General features: G+C 44.4%; 2 protein-coding genes across 5 annotated transcripts in view; one reads left to right on the top strand and one right to left on the bottom strand.

Annotated features, from left to right (window-relative positions):
* ASPN (asporin) overlaps nt 1–10,425 on the bottom strand; it is a 31,967-nt gene extending 21,542 nt beyond the window's left edge. Inside the window, exon 1 of the mRNA XM_073549581.1 lies at nt 10,110–10,425. The gene's annotated coding sequence lies outside the window, so the exon portion shown is untranslated. The remainder of the gene's footprint in view (nt 1–10,109) is intronic.
* Nucleotides 1–14,128, top strand: part of CENPP (centromere protein P) — a 383,707-nt gene that overhangs the window by 205,841 nt on the left and 163,738 nt on the right. The window lies entirely within an intron of this gene.

Raw genomic sequence — 14,128 nt, 5'->3', positions numbered from 1 at the left:
ATCAGACATTGGCGGCATGAGTTAAGCCAGGTATGTTTGATTCATGAACACTGATGCATTTCAGATGAAAACATACTTTAAAAGTCACCAGGGAATGATCTGCAAGGGAATCTAGTCGGAAAAGGCTTCTTCCCATCCACATTCCTTGAGTATCTGGTTTCTCCCTGCTTGTGTGTATAGAGAGCGAGCTGTCAGTCACTGTCAGCAGGCGGTGTGAAGCCGCCGGGGACCCGCCTGTCTGACTAGTCTCCCGGCCTTTAAAGAATGTTTTTCTCATTATGTAGCCAGTGTCTCATTCATGAAGCCTGTGGAACAGCTGTCAGGTTCCCTTAAAACAATGGAAGTCATTAACCACATAATAGACGTCTGGTTTCTTTCTTCTATCCTACATATAAGACCAAAAGCTTACAAGTGGTAACTTTATTGTAAGAAATGATGATGCATCTGTTTCCTGCTGATGTCTCATACTTGACTTGTATTCCCATTTCTGACTTTTGTAATGAATTTCAATAAATTAACTTGCATGATTCTTTATGATATAAAGGATGCTTGATGGAGTTACATACAAGCTGTTCACTAGTCAGGCAGAAGCATTTCGCACATTTCTGCTTTCTTTGCTCTTAGCTGCATAGCTAATGGTTTTCTCAGCTTGTTGTGGTAGCATAGGGTAGATAAATGGAGCCCAAATTACATTTTTAGACAGAAAAGTAAGTTCTTCAGGCGCCATCTATGTGTTTAGAAATCCACAAACTCCCAAAGAATTACTTGCTTTAACCCAGACTAACAATTTCTGGTTTTCGACAAAGACCACAAACATGCCGCAGAATGAAACCGTATGAATTACTTACAGCTACAAGTATGAACACTTTGGGATCGTTATACTGTGTTAAATCTGCATGTACTGTTGGCTCATAACTAGAGTTGAGCGACTTTGGTCGGATCGGGTTTCGTGAAACCCGAATGAAACAAAATAAGTTTCAGATGAAACTCGTCCGACTAGAGCAAAACAAAGTCGGAGTTTCGTCCGAAACCCGACCCCAATGCAAATCAATGGGAAATAAAAGTTGGACGAAACTCCGACTTTTTTTGCTCTAGTCGGACGAGTTTCATCTGAAACTTATTTTGTTTCATTCGGGTTTCACGAAACCCGATCCGACCAAAGTCGCTCAACTCTACTCATAACATCTGGTTCCACCTTTTTCCTTTCCAAAAAAAAATCTATTGGGAGAAAATCATTTTTCCAACAAGTTACTCTCACGAATTGCATTTTTGCCTAATGGGCTGTCTTATTTTATTAACGTATTCCAAAGCATCATGCTTATCTGGGATGTAAAGCATCTACTACGGCTCCTATTGTTCACGTCGTTCTCGATGAGGGGACGTCTTGAAGACGGTGGCGCCTGATTCATAAAGAGGTGCACACTTCTTAACTGGTGTGTGTCTCCGTGCGTTCTGCCTCAAATCTTTCTCCTGTCAGGCACTGGAGTAATATTTGTGACGTAAGTTACATTACAGCTCATCATGAGTTAGATGAGAGGGGTGTTGCAACAGCCCATCCTACACCAACTCCATCCATTTTGGTTGACCTGGCTGAAATTAGCATGAAAATGACAAAAGTTGCTAATTTTTTTCCGCAACCTCATTTTGCTCAAACATTTTGCAACGTATCAAGGTGTTTTACTCCAGATATCTGGTGTAAAAACTTTGATGAATCGGGGCCTATGGTTTTTGATGTTGACAAGATTGGGTAACTCTAAAGAATATGGGCTTTGACATCTACAAACTTTTTTTTTTTTGCCTCGCCAAGAATAATATATATCTAATATATAAAGCTCAAGTGTGTGTATGTATGTGTGTATGACCGAGATTGGCATCCGCACCATCGCAGCTACAGCCACAAAATTTGGACAGTCACACGTCTGGACCCCGAGAGTGTCCTATGCTATGTTGTGAAGCGAAATTTTAACCCTGCGCGTTCCAATTGACCAAACAATTTTGCCCCTATCTACATAAAGGGGGAAAAAGTGTGTGTGTGTATCAAGCCCCGCCCCTCATTATGATGTCATAATGGTTGCCATGGCGACGCTGATGTCATCATAGGTTGCAAGCCCCGCCGCTCATTATGATGTCATAATGGTTAACTATGGGATGGAGGATGTGTCATGGGTATATGGGCACTGGGCTATGGGATGGAGGATATCTATGATGGGTATATGGGCACGGGACTATGGGATGGAGGATGTGTGATGGGTATATGGGCACTGGACTATGGGATGGAGGATATGTATGACGGCTATGTGGGCACGGGACTATGGGATGGCGGATATGTATGATGGGTATATGGGCATGGGACTATGGGATGGAGGATATGTATGATGGGTACATGGGCATGGGACTATGAGGTGAAGGATGTGTGATGGGTATATGGGCACTCGACTATGGTATGGCGAATATGTATGATGGGTATATGGGCATGGGACTATGGGATGGAGGATGTGTGATAGGTATATGGGCATGGGACTATGGGATGGAGGATGTGTGATGGGTATATGGGCACTAGACTATGGGATGGAGGATATGTATGATGGGTATATGGGCACGGGCCTATGGGATCGTGGATATGTATGATGGGTATATGGGCACGGGACTATGGGATGGAGGATAATTATAATTTGCTATAACTAACTACAGTTAGTTACTATGCCCGGGCAGCGCTGGGCTCTTCAGCTAGTGTATGTATGTGTGTGTGTGTATATATATATATATATATATATATGTGTAATATATATACAAGCATGAAAGTTATATGCTAAGCACTCCCCCTCACAGTACTCATTGCATCAAAATTGCGCAAATTTTAGTGGTCCATGGCCCAAATTGTGAGATGAAACCAATTCCAAGGGCTGCAGTTAGACGTGAAGGGGAATAAACATTTAGGACATTTTTGGCCATTTTGAAAGTATATGCCATAAATGTTTGATAGGTGCCATTTGCACTTCTTGGTCTCTCATTTATTTGGAGAATATGAGCTCCTTTATACACTGTTGGCTCTCCATAACACACCATGCTGGCATTAGAATCTCTCCATTGTAGTTTATATGAATCACTGAATCAATTGAATATTTCACTTCTATAGTTTATGATGTAGATAACTGCTCTCACACATGATCACCTATCCATCTGTCCATCTCCTGTGTTGCTCTCTAGTGTGCCATAAAGGTTTTAAAAGCCCCCCTTTTGACAATTTATATGGGATTCGGCCATGGAGTCACGGTGCACCATTAGTACTTACCTGCCCGTGCTCTCGCAACACATGGCTCTACTCTTCTCTGTAAAATAGAACATATGTGTGAGCAGCAACCAGACACAAGCATGAATGTCTTGGCTGCCAAAAAGTGGCACTGCAGGCCATGTGGCCACCGGGCCATGGGTTTTGCACCTTTGCATTAGTTTAATGTTGGCCAAACTTGCAGATTATCTAAAATTTGCAATGGTTCTCTTACTCTACCCAAACAGATTATGTTGTGGGGAAAAAAGAAGCAGGTAAGTCAAGTTACAGCTCTCAACATTTCGTTTTTCCAGGAGATAAGCCGCCACTTTCCCAATTCAAAACCCATTCATGCTCGGCCAAGTTTTTATCCAAAGTCAGCATCCTGTGCCATATTCTTAAATAGTTATTTACCCTAGGAGCACTGTTTTTAGTATGCATGGGGGCAGGGCTGTTGAGTCATTGTCAATTTTGGTGGAGTCAGTATAAAATCGACCGACTCCTTCAATGCAGGATGTGCTGCAAATGTTTTCATTAGAATTTGGGAAAGTTATGAAATGTCCTATAAGTGTCTGTTCTGTTCCTGAACTAAGGATCTAGGCTTTTAATGGAGATGAATCTGTGCTGCACTTTATGCACATGCTCAGTAGTGATCAGTGCTGTGGAGTCATAGATTAGATGAATCTGTGCTGCACTTTATGCACATGCTCAGTAGTGACCAGTGCTGTGGAGTCGTAGTGGAGATGAATCAGTGCTGCACTTTATGTACATGCTCAGTGGTGAACAGTGCTATAGAGTCATAGTGGAGATGAATCAGTGCTGCACTTTATGTACATGCTCAGTGGTGACCAGTGCTGTGGGTTCGTAGTGGAGATGAATCTGTGCTGCACTTTATGCACATGCTCAGTAGTGACCAGTGCTGGGGAGTTGTAGATGAGATGAATCTGTGCTGCACTTTATGCACATGCTCAGTAGTGACCAGTGCTGTGGAGTCATAGTGGAGATGAATCTATGCTGCACTTTATGTACATGCTCAGTAGTGACCAACGCTGTGGAGTCGGAGATGAGATGAATCTGTGCTGCACTTTATGTACATGCTCAGTAGTGACCAGCGCTGTGGAGTCATAGTGGAGATGAATCTGTGCTGCACTTTATGTACATGCTGTCATGATGCAGACTGGATCTGACAAGTTAAATGGACAAAGTGAACTTTTTTTCCTTTGGCTTGGTGCCAAAGTGGGTTGATTGCCCCCCGGTGGCCATTAGAATTATTACACATGGTGTCGTTCATTCTAAGTTGCCCTGGTGGTGGTGAGCGGCTGTCTGGGGTTTCCCGAGGTGAAGGGGTACGTCCCTGTAGTGAGCAGACTGGTGTGTAGTCCGCGGGGCCGACGCCAAATCTTCAAATATCACCGAAGAAGCCGCCCCTCCTGGTCGTGTGGAGGCGACCAGCGAGTGTATATTTCCTCCATATCCTGTCCCCTTCTCCTCCAGGTGTGTGCAGCAGGTGCGCTGCGGGGGAGTAGGGACAAATCTCAACTCTCGCCATTAACCAACCCTGGGAGGTGCAGACCTCATGGTGAAAGGGTTGGAGGGTGGTGTCCCTTGGTGAATGGCAGGAGAGTGAGTGTGGTGACAGCAGGGGGACGCCTCTGTTGTCGTGTCCAGAAGGAGTTCACCAAATATATGACAAACGAATGTGTGCAATAAACGTTCAGGTCCGGACCTGTGTGTGAACGAGCATGTATGGGTGGCCACCAAAAAACATCTTGTGGAAATGTGTTGTGGAGTCTGATAAGCTCATAGCAAACATACACATACATAAACTTGTTGCCCAGGTCTTCGCTGTGGAGATGAGTGGTGCGTCCAGAACACATATTGCCAATACCAGCGGTGCGTTTGTCATTAACCTGAAGTGTCAGGTAGTGGTGGGGTGAACTCAGGATCTGGGCGTCCCCGCTGTTGGTGTTTCCCTAATGAGGAGTGGTCTTGAGGGTCCATAGGCCCCTCATTAAGGAGGGGGTACTGTCATGATGCAGGCTGGATCTGATAAGTTAATGGACAAAGTGAATTTTTTTTTCCTTTGGCTTGCTGCCAAAGTGGGTTGATTGCCCCCGGTGGCCATTAGAATTATTACACGTGGTGTCATTCATTCTAAGTTGCCCCGGTGGTGGTGAGCGGTAGTGCACGGTAGTTTCTTTAGTTTAATGTGCACTTAATTACAAATCAGGTGTTAGGCTCTAGAAAAGGGAGCCAGGGGTGTTCAATCACTGTTGGTGATATTGTGTGTTAGTCATTCACAAGGTAGCCTGGGTGAATGAAAGAGCTGAACATGAGTCCTGCACAGCACAGCTAGAGGGGACGAGTGGCAGCTAGGTGGTCTGCAAGAAGGGCTGGCATGACGTGGTGGCGTCACAGTTTATGGTGTTGGCAGGAAGTGCTTGCATGGCTTGGTGGAGTGACAACTATGGAGAGAGTTGCACTCAGCATGCGGGACTTGGTTGCTGAGAGCTGGACTCAAGCATGCTTGACTTTTTGGGCAGGAGCTGAACTCATCTTTGGGACTCTGTTACTGGACAGCTGCAACTGGTGGTGGACTCTGCTCCAAGGCTGCACTATGGTGAAGGATCCAGTTATGGTGATGGATCCGGGTGGAGGAGAAGATGCACACAGGGTGTGGGCTCTGTTGCTAGGAGCGTACGCAACAGAGCAAAGCCAAGTGGTGTTTCCCCTGTATTGTCATTTTCCCTCGTGTGTTTAGTGCAGTGGTGGGATTAGTTTCCGCACCGACCAGTTCCCTAGGGAGGGTTTAGGTTTAGGGCGAGCTAGGGTTTTTAGGTTCCTGTGCATCGCCCGGTGCGGAACCGGCATAGGGAACGTTAGGAGTGCAGGGACACTGGCTCAGGGGAGTTCAGGAGGTCTCCACTTCCCTATTCCCTATTGCAGGGCCCACCATTGTTAATGTTAACCAGGTTCCCCCTTTATTATTTAAATTCGCCTTACTGGAGGCGGGGTTTCCAGACTACTGTATGTATAACGTGTAATACCTAAATTCGCCAGATGGAGGCGGCGTATCCAGCTGCACGTCCTATTATTTAAATTCGCCCAACTGGAGGCGGTGTATCCAGGGTCACGTGTGTCATATGGGTTCGCCTTGCGGTACTCGCTGCGTCCAGACACACGTGACCGTGACACACGCTCAGTAGTGACCAGTGCTGGGGAGTTGTAGATGAGATGAATCTGTGCTGCACTTTATGTACATGCTCAGTAGTGACCAGTGTTGTGGGGTCGGAGATGAGATGAATCTGTGCTGCACTTTATGTACATGCTCAGTAGTGACCAGTGCTGTGGGGTCGTAGTGGAGATGAATCTGTGCTGCACTTTATGTACATGCTCAGTAGTGACCAGTGCTGTGGGGTCATAGTGGAGATGAATCTGTGCTGCACTTTATGTACATGCTCTGTAGTGACCGGTGCTGTGGGGTTGGAGTGGAGATGAATCTGTGCTGAACTTTATGTACATGCTCAGTAGTGACCAGTGCTGTGGAGTCTTACTGGAGATGAATCTGTGCTGCACTTTATGAACATGCTCAGTAGTGACCAGTGCTGTGGAGTCATAGTGGAGATGAATCTGTGCTGCACTTTATGTACATGCACAGTAGTGACCAGTGCTTTGGAGTCGTAGTGCATGAATCTGTGCCGCACTTTATGCACATGCTCACTAGTGACCAGTGCTGTGGAGTCGGAGGTGAGCTGAATCTGTGCTGCACTTTATGTACATGCTCAGTAGTCACCGATGCTGTGGAGTTGTAGTGGAGATGAATCTGTGCTGCACTTTATGCACATGCTCAGTAGTGACCAGTGCTGTGGAGTCAGAGGTGAGCTGAATCTGTGCTGCACTTTATGTCCATGATCAGTAGTGACCAGTGCTGTGGGGTCGTAGTGGAGATGAATCTGTGCTGCACTTTATGTACATGCTCAGTAGTGAGCAGTGTTGTGGGGTTGTAGTGGAGATGAATCTGTGCTGTACTTTATGTACATGCTCAGTAGTGACCAGTGCTGTGGAGTTGTAGTGGAGATGAATCTGCTGCAGTTTATGTACATGCTCAGTAGAGACCAGTGCTGTGGGGTTGTAGTGGAGATGAATCTGTGCTGTACTTTATGTACATGCTCAGTAGTGACCAGTGCTGTGGAGTCGTAGTGGAGATGAATCTGTGCTGCACTTTATGTACATGCACAGTATTGACCAGTGCTGTGGAGTCGTAGTGCGGATGAATCTGTGCTGCACTTTATGCACATGCTCAGTAGTGACCAGTGCTGTTGAGTCGTAGTGGAGATGAATCTGTGCTGCACTTTATGTACATGCACAGTAGTGACCAGTGCTGTGGAGTCGTAGTTGAGATGAATCTGTGCTGCACTTTATGTACATGCACAGTAGTGACCAGTGCTGTGGAGTCGTAGTGGAGATGAATCTGTGCTGCACTTTATGTACATGCTCAGTAGTGACCAGTGCTGTGGAGTCGTAGTGGAGATGAATCTGTGCTGCACTTTATGTACATGCTCAGTAGTGACCAGTGCTGTGGAGTCATAGTGCGGATGAATCTGTGCTGCACTTTATGTACATGCACAGTAGTGACCAGTGCTGTGTGGTCATAGTGGAGATGAATCTGTGCTGCACTTTATGTACATGCTCAGTAGTGACCAATGCTGTGGGGTCGTAGGGGAGATTAATCTGTGCTGCACTTTATGTACATGCACAGTAGTGACCAGTGCTGTGGAGTCGTAGTGGAGATGAATCTGTGCTACACTTTATGTACATGCTCAGTAGTGACCAGTGCTGTGGGGTCAGAGATGAGATGAATCTGTGCTGCACTTTATGTCCATGATCAGTAATGACCAGTGCTGTGGAGTCGTAATGGAGACGAATCTGTGCTGCACTTTATGTACATGCACAGTAGTGACCAGTGCTGTGAAGGTCCCCAAAACCTAACAGAAGCTTGCTTTTAGGGTAAAGCATCCAAGAACTCATGTCTTGCTCTACGTTCTGGCTGAGATGTTTGCACTGCTAAGCCAGGCGGTTTCTTTGAGCAAACCGAAATTTGTTTGCCAACTTTACTGTTAGAGGTGGCATGAGGATCCTCTGGTTGGTTATGGGCACACAGAGTCTTTTTGTTGAGTTTTCGGAAAAGAAAGTGAGTGGAAACTCAAAGGAGTTTCGAGTTTCCGCTCCAGAAACTCCTCGAAAAACTTTTAAGAGAAACTATAACCTAAATTTAAAACTCAAAGTGTTTGCTATAGTACAATGTCTGTGCCCTCAGAATGGTCTCTCTTCAGAGGGTGGCAACCGTCGTGTCTCTAGGACACAGTGACATATCACTCCACTGCTCTTGATGCTATATTAGAACAGCTGGCTATTTTGATGGACATGTGATCCTACAGATCATATTTTCTCAGCCTGATGAAGGGCATTTCTGATTACCAACAATCAGAGCTCTGACTCATCTGTATAGTGTTATACTTTCTGCAGTGAAAAAAATAGAAAACATGTTTAACCCACTGCATTTATTTTAGTTTCCTTATAATCAGCTGAATTATGAGTGAAGGCAATACCAACAGTATTTGCCGCGCACATCATAAGTGTAAAGCTTTGTTCACACTACACAGCTTCCATTTGAAGGGAATCTGTCAACTCATTTTTGCCCTATGAGCTGCAGCCACCGCCATCAGGGGCTGATCTACAGCATTACAGAATGCTGTAGATCAGCCCCTGATGGCGGTGGCCGCATCTCATAGGGCAAAAAATAGGAAAAATAGGTGACAGATTCCCTTTAAGACCAAGCTATGCCAGCACTGCCACATAAATGGATGACGGCTAACTCTAACGATTCCCATTTTTACTGTAAAGTATAAGACAAAATGAAATCAAGAAAGAAACTTCTCTATACCTTTGCGAACAGACTTCGAAAATTGGATGCAAATAAAAATTGAAACTAGACTCTACACTCCCACATTTTATTTTAAATTAATTTTTTAATAATAGAAATTCCCGTTACAAGTGTACTGCTTCATCATTTGTAGTGTTTCATATGTAAAGTAGGTGTGTAAACTGTGATTGCAACAATAGATAGGTAAATTAATGGGCAGGTATTTGCATCCCTTATTCTGCGTAATACGTTTTCAGATATATGGTTTCCTTTTTTTTTTCTAGAATTTGTACTACAGACTGTGTTTTTTTTTTTTCAGAAATGAATCTAATAGCAACTGCTGTAAACTAGATGAAAATAAGTAAAATAGCAGGTCCTCCTGCACTTACCGGCATGTAAACACACTAGCCTTTATTGGACATGGATCCCAAATGATGTCCACTTTAAAACATTTAGTATTATTTACCATGAAAGTTGAAGTTAATAAATAGCCATTGTTGAAGTATCAATGTATGCAGAGCCACAAGTCGGCTGCCATATGGTGGCAGAGGACAATGTAAAACAATATGTATGTGTGTGTATATATGTGTATATATATATATATATATATATATATATATATATATATATATATATATGTGTGTGTGTATATAGTGTGTGTGTATGTAATCTATATATATGTTCTCTAATATAAGAAATTGAGTGCAACAGTGACTGATATATCGTTCTTGTATCGTTTATCAGCTTACTATTAAAATTCTCATCTATGGTTGTAAAATGAATTCTCTTTGTAACCTCCATATTCCTTCCATATCTGTACACATCCTAAATATACATGATAACAATCGATATATGGCTAGTTTGCAGACTAGTCCAATATCCTATGTGGTGGAAGTACATGAAAAGAGAAGCACATACCTTTTATAGACTGTGAGATTTCCTCTGATTTGTAATCCACCTGAGAAGGTAATATCCAGTGGCTTATTTTCGACAAGCAGAGACTGTATCAGTATTAGAATCCGGAGCTCCTTCTGAAATCCATGATCCTGTTGGCACCGAAGATGATACTTGAGTCAACTGCTTCTTCAGATTATCCCATCTTAGTACTGAAGACAGATATTAAGGAGACTTGTTACCACTCATGTGTTTTTCATCACTGCCTGTATCCGAGCCAAGATCTAGTTAACTCTAGACGTCCGCTACGAAACGATGTCAGATCTCAGGTTGAAAAGTGAGTGGCACCTTGCCATCTCCAACACAGGGAGCCCATTCATAGACAGGTCTGCTATCTGTAGTGGCAGCCGTCTGAGTTACATATAATTTCTGTGTAGATTTATTTTCATGTGCATGTTCCATTATTTTTTTCCCTTTCATGATAATATTTTGGTAATGAAATATGGATCTTTGATGAAATATTATATATTTTTATTATATTACCAAAACATATGCTATCCAAAAGGGTTATTGTTATAGGTCATTATGTTCTAAATCATGAATGGTTAAAATTGCAATGAGCTTGTAAAAACAAGGAACTTTGCAATTTACTTGTAATTAAACATCCTCAAGAATGGAAGGGTTTAGTTTTACAGTTTACTACTCGTTGCCTTGGTTACCAGCCACTGCTGCAGTCTATCAGCAGGGGGGGTGCTGGGAGAGAGAGCAGTGCTGGCAAGCTCTTTCCTGTAATAAAGCTGTAAGTAGTTTTCTGAAGCTGGCAGGAGCGCACGGTACGCTTTTGTGCCACTGTTATCCTCTGATGCTGAAAATTCAAAGATATCTTTGCTTGCAGCATCAGAGAGCGCACAGTTCAGGCTAGCAGCATGATCAATACCACTAGTCCAAACTGTCAATCAAGAAGTGCACTGCCCACAACAAGCAGGAAATTGGGAGGAATGGGAGCAGCATGCATCTGCTGGAGAAGTTATTGTTATTATACATTTATATAGCACCATTTATTCCATGGCGCTTTACATGGGAAAATGGGAAATCTAGACAAGTACAATAAACATGTGCAAGACAAGAGACACACAAATACAGAAGGAGAGAGGACCCTCCCCGCGAGGGCTCACAGTCTACAGGGATGGGTGAGGATACACTAGGAGAGGGTAGAGCTGGTTGTGTGGTGGTTCAGTAGACCGAGGATCATTGCAGTCTGTAGGCTTGTCGGAACAGGTGGGTCTTCAGGATCTTCTTGAAGGTTTCCGTTGATGGCGAGAGTCTGATGTGTTGCGGCAGAGAGTTCCAGAGTATGGGGGAAGCACGGGAGAAGTCTTGTATGCGGTTGTGGGAAGAAGAGATGAGGGGGGAGTAGAGAAGGAGATCTTGAGAGGATCAAAGGTTGCATTCGGGTAGGAGACCATGTCACAGATGTATGGAGGAGACAGGTTGTGGATGGCTTTGTATGTCATGTTTAGGGTTTTGAACTGGAGCCTCTGGACAATAGGAAGCCAGTGAAGGGCCTTGCATAGTGGGGTGGCAGGGGAATAGTGGGGAGACAGGTGGATTAGTTGGGCAGCAGAGTGTAGGATGGACTGGCGTGGTGCTGGAGGGGAGGCCAGAGAGTAGGAGGTTGCAGTAGTCAAGGCGGGAGATGATAAGGGCGTGCACTAGTGTTTTGTGGTTTCATGGTTGAGGAATGCGCCGATCCGGGAAATATTTTTGAGTTTGAGGTGGCAGGAGAAGGCAAGGGCTTGGCTATGTGGTTTGAAAGAGAGGGCAGAGTCGAGGATCACCCCAAGGCACCGAGCGTGCGGGACTGGTGAAAACGAGCAGCCATTGACATTGACGGATAGGTCTGGTGGAGGGGTAGAGTGAGATGGGGGGAAAGATGATGATTTCTGTTTTGTCCATGTTCAGTTTAAGAAAGCGAGCAGAAAAAAAGGCTGAAATAGCAGACAGACATTGTGGGATTTTGGTCAGTAAGGAGGTGAGGTCAGGTCCAGATAGGTAGATCTGAGTGTCATCGGCGTAGAGGTGGTACTGCAAGCCGTGGGATTCTATGAGCTGTCCCAGGTGTAGATGGAGGAGAGTAGGGGTCCGAGGACTGAGCCTTGAGGAACACCGACAGACACGGGGCGAGGTGAGGAGGTGGGGTGTGAGAGGGAGACACTAAATGTTCGGTCTGTTAGGTATGATGAGATCCAGGATAGGGCCAAGTCTGTGATTCCAAGAGATGAGAGAATCTGTAGTAGGAGGGAATGGTCCACGGTGTCAAAGGCAGAAGACAGGTCCAGGAGAAGAAGGACAGAGTAGTGTCGCTTGCTCTTGGCGGTTAGTAGGTCGTTAGTGACTTTAATTAGGGCAGTTTCAGTTGAGTGATGCGGTCGGAAGCCAGATTGTAACCGGTCAAAGAGGGAACAGGAGGAGAGATGGGAGGACAGTTCAAGATATACATGCTGTTCCAGTAGTTTTACGGCATAAGGGAGAAGGGATATCGGGCGATAGTTAGACACAGATGATGGGTCGAGGGAGGGCTTTTTGAGGATGGGTGTGATTGAGGTATGTTTGAAGGATGAGGGAAGACACCATTTGTAAGTGAAAGATTGAAGAGGTGTGTTAGAGTTGGGATGAAGACTGTGGCAAAGTTAGGGATGAGGTGGGACGGGAGTGGGTCAAGCGCACAAGTGGTGAGGTGTGTAATGCCTTTTGGCTTGACGAATGCTTCAGCCGTCTTTCAAAATTTTATAAATTTTGTTTTCTGACCTTATCGGTCGCTTTGCAGTTATATATCTTGATATTTTGATTTATTTCTCGGATAGACAAGCCCATCTGGGGCATTTGTGTACAATTCTCCAGAGACTTAGGGAGAACCAACTTTTTGCTAAATTGGAAAATTTTCATTTTTGTGTACAAGAATTGTCATTCTTGGGGTTTATTGTGTCTAAGGAGGGTTTCGCATGGATCCCAAGAAGGTCCAGGCTATCATTGATTGGGTTCAGCCCCGAGATTTGAAAGGTTTACAAAGCTTCTTGGGGTTTGCAAATTACCAAAAATTTATCAGGGGATTTTCACAGGTGGTTAAGCCCCTCACAGATCTTACGCTTAAGGGTGATGTAAAAAAATGGTCAACATCTTCTGTGGAATCTTTCAGGCATTGTTATTATTATTATCATTTTATATAGCACCATTGATACCATGGTGCTGTACATAAGAAGGGGGTTACATACAAATTACAGATATCACTTACAGTAAACAAACTTACAATTACAGACTGAAACAGAGGGGAGAGGACCCTGCTCTTTCGGGCTTACATGCTACAGGAAGGTGGGGAAGGAGACAGTAGGTTGGGGGGTTGCAGCAGTTCCGGTGTTGGTTGAGGTGATATCTCCGGTAGTGGTGAGGAGGTAGTGGGGTCATTGCAGGCTGTAGGCTTTCTTGAAGAGGTGGGTTTTCAGGTTCTGTCTGAAGGATCAGAATGTGGTTGATAGTCGGACAAGTTGGGGCAAAGAATTCCAGAGGATGGGGGCTATTCGGGAGAAGTCTTGGAGGCGGTTGGGTGAGGAGCGAATAAGTGTGGAGGAGAGAAGGAGGTCTTGGGAGGATCGGAGATTACGTGAGGGAAGATATCGGGAGATTAGTTGAGAATACTTCTTTAAAAAGGAACAGTCACCAGGATAAAGTCTCCAGTATTTGCTCTTATATTATTCCCACTGCTCTCCTCAGTATCCATGTTACTTTATTTTTTAATCTTCAATGGGGTTCCAGAGATATAAGCATTTTTAATTTAGTACTAATATTTCTGATCTTTACCAAGAGTCATTGCCTATACTTGCAGGGGAATAGTGCTGAGCAGCCAAAAGATACGCCCCAGAAATTCCTGTAAGTCATGCCTCTTTGGTAAAGGCCATAAAAATAAGCACAAATGTGAAAGACCCGTATCTCTAGAAGCGTATGATGGATTTTAAAAAAGAAGAAAAGTGGAATACTCCACTGATTGG

This window comes from Dendrobates tinctorius, unplaced genomic scaffold (assembly GCF_039654945.1).
Source record: "Dendrobates tinctorius isolate UK_male_01 unplaced genomic scaffold, ASM3965494v1 ptg000159l, whole genome shotgun sequence".
Lineage (NCBI taxonomy): Eukaryota > Metazoa > Chordata > Amphibia > Anura > Dendrobatidae > Dendrobates > Dendrobates tinctorius.
Note: the sequence above shows the minus strand (reverse complement) of the source record. Positions and strands in the feature narration are given on the sequence as shown.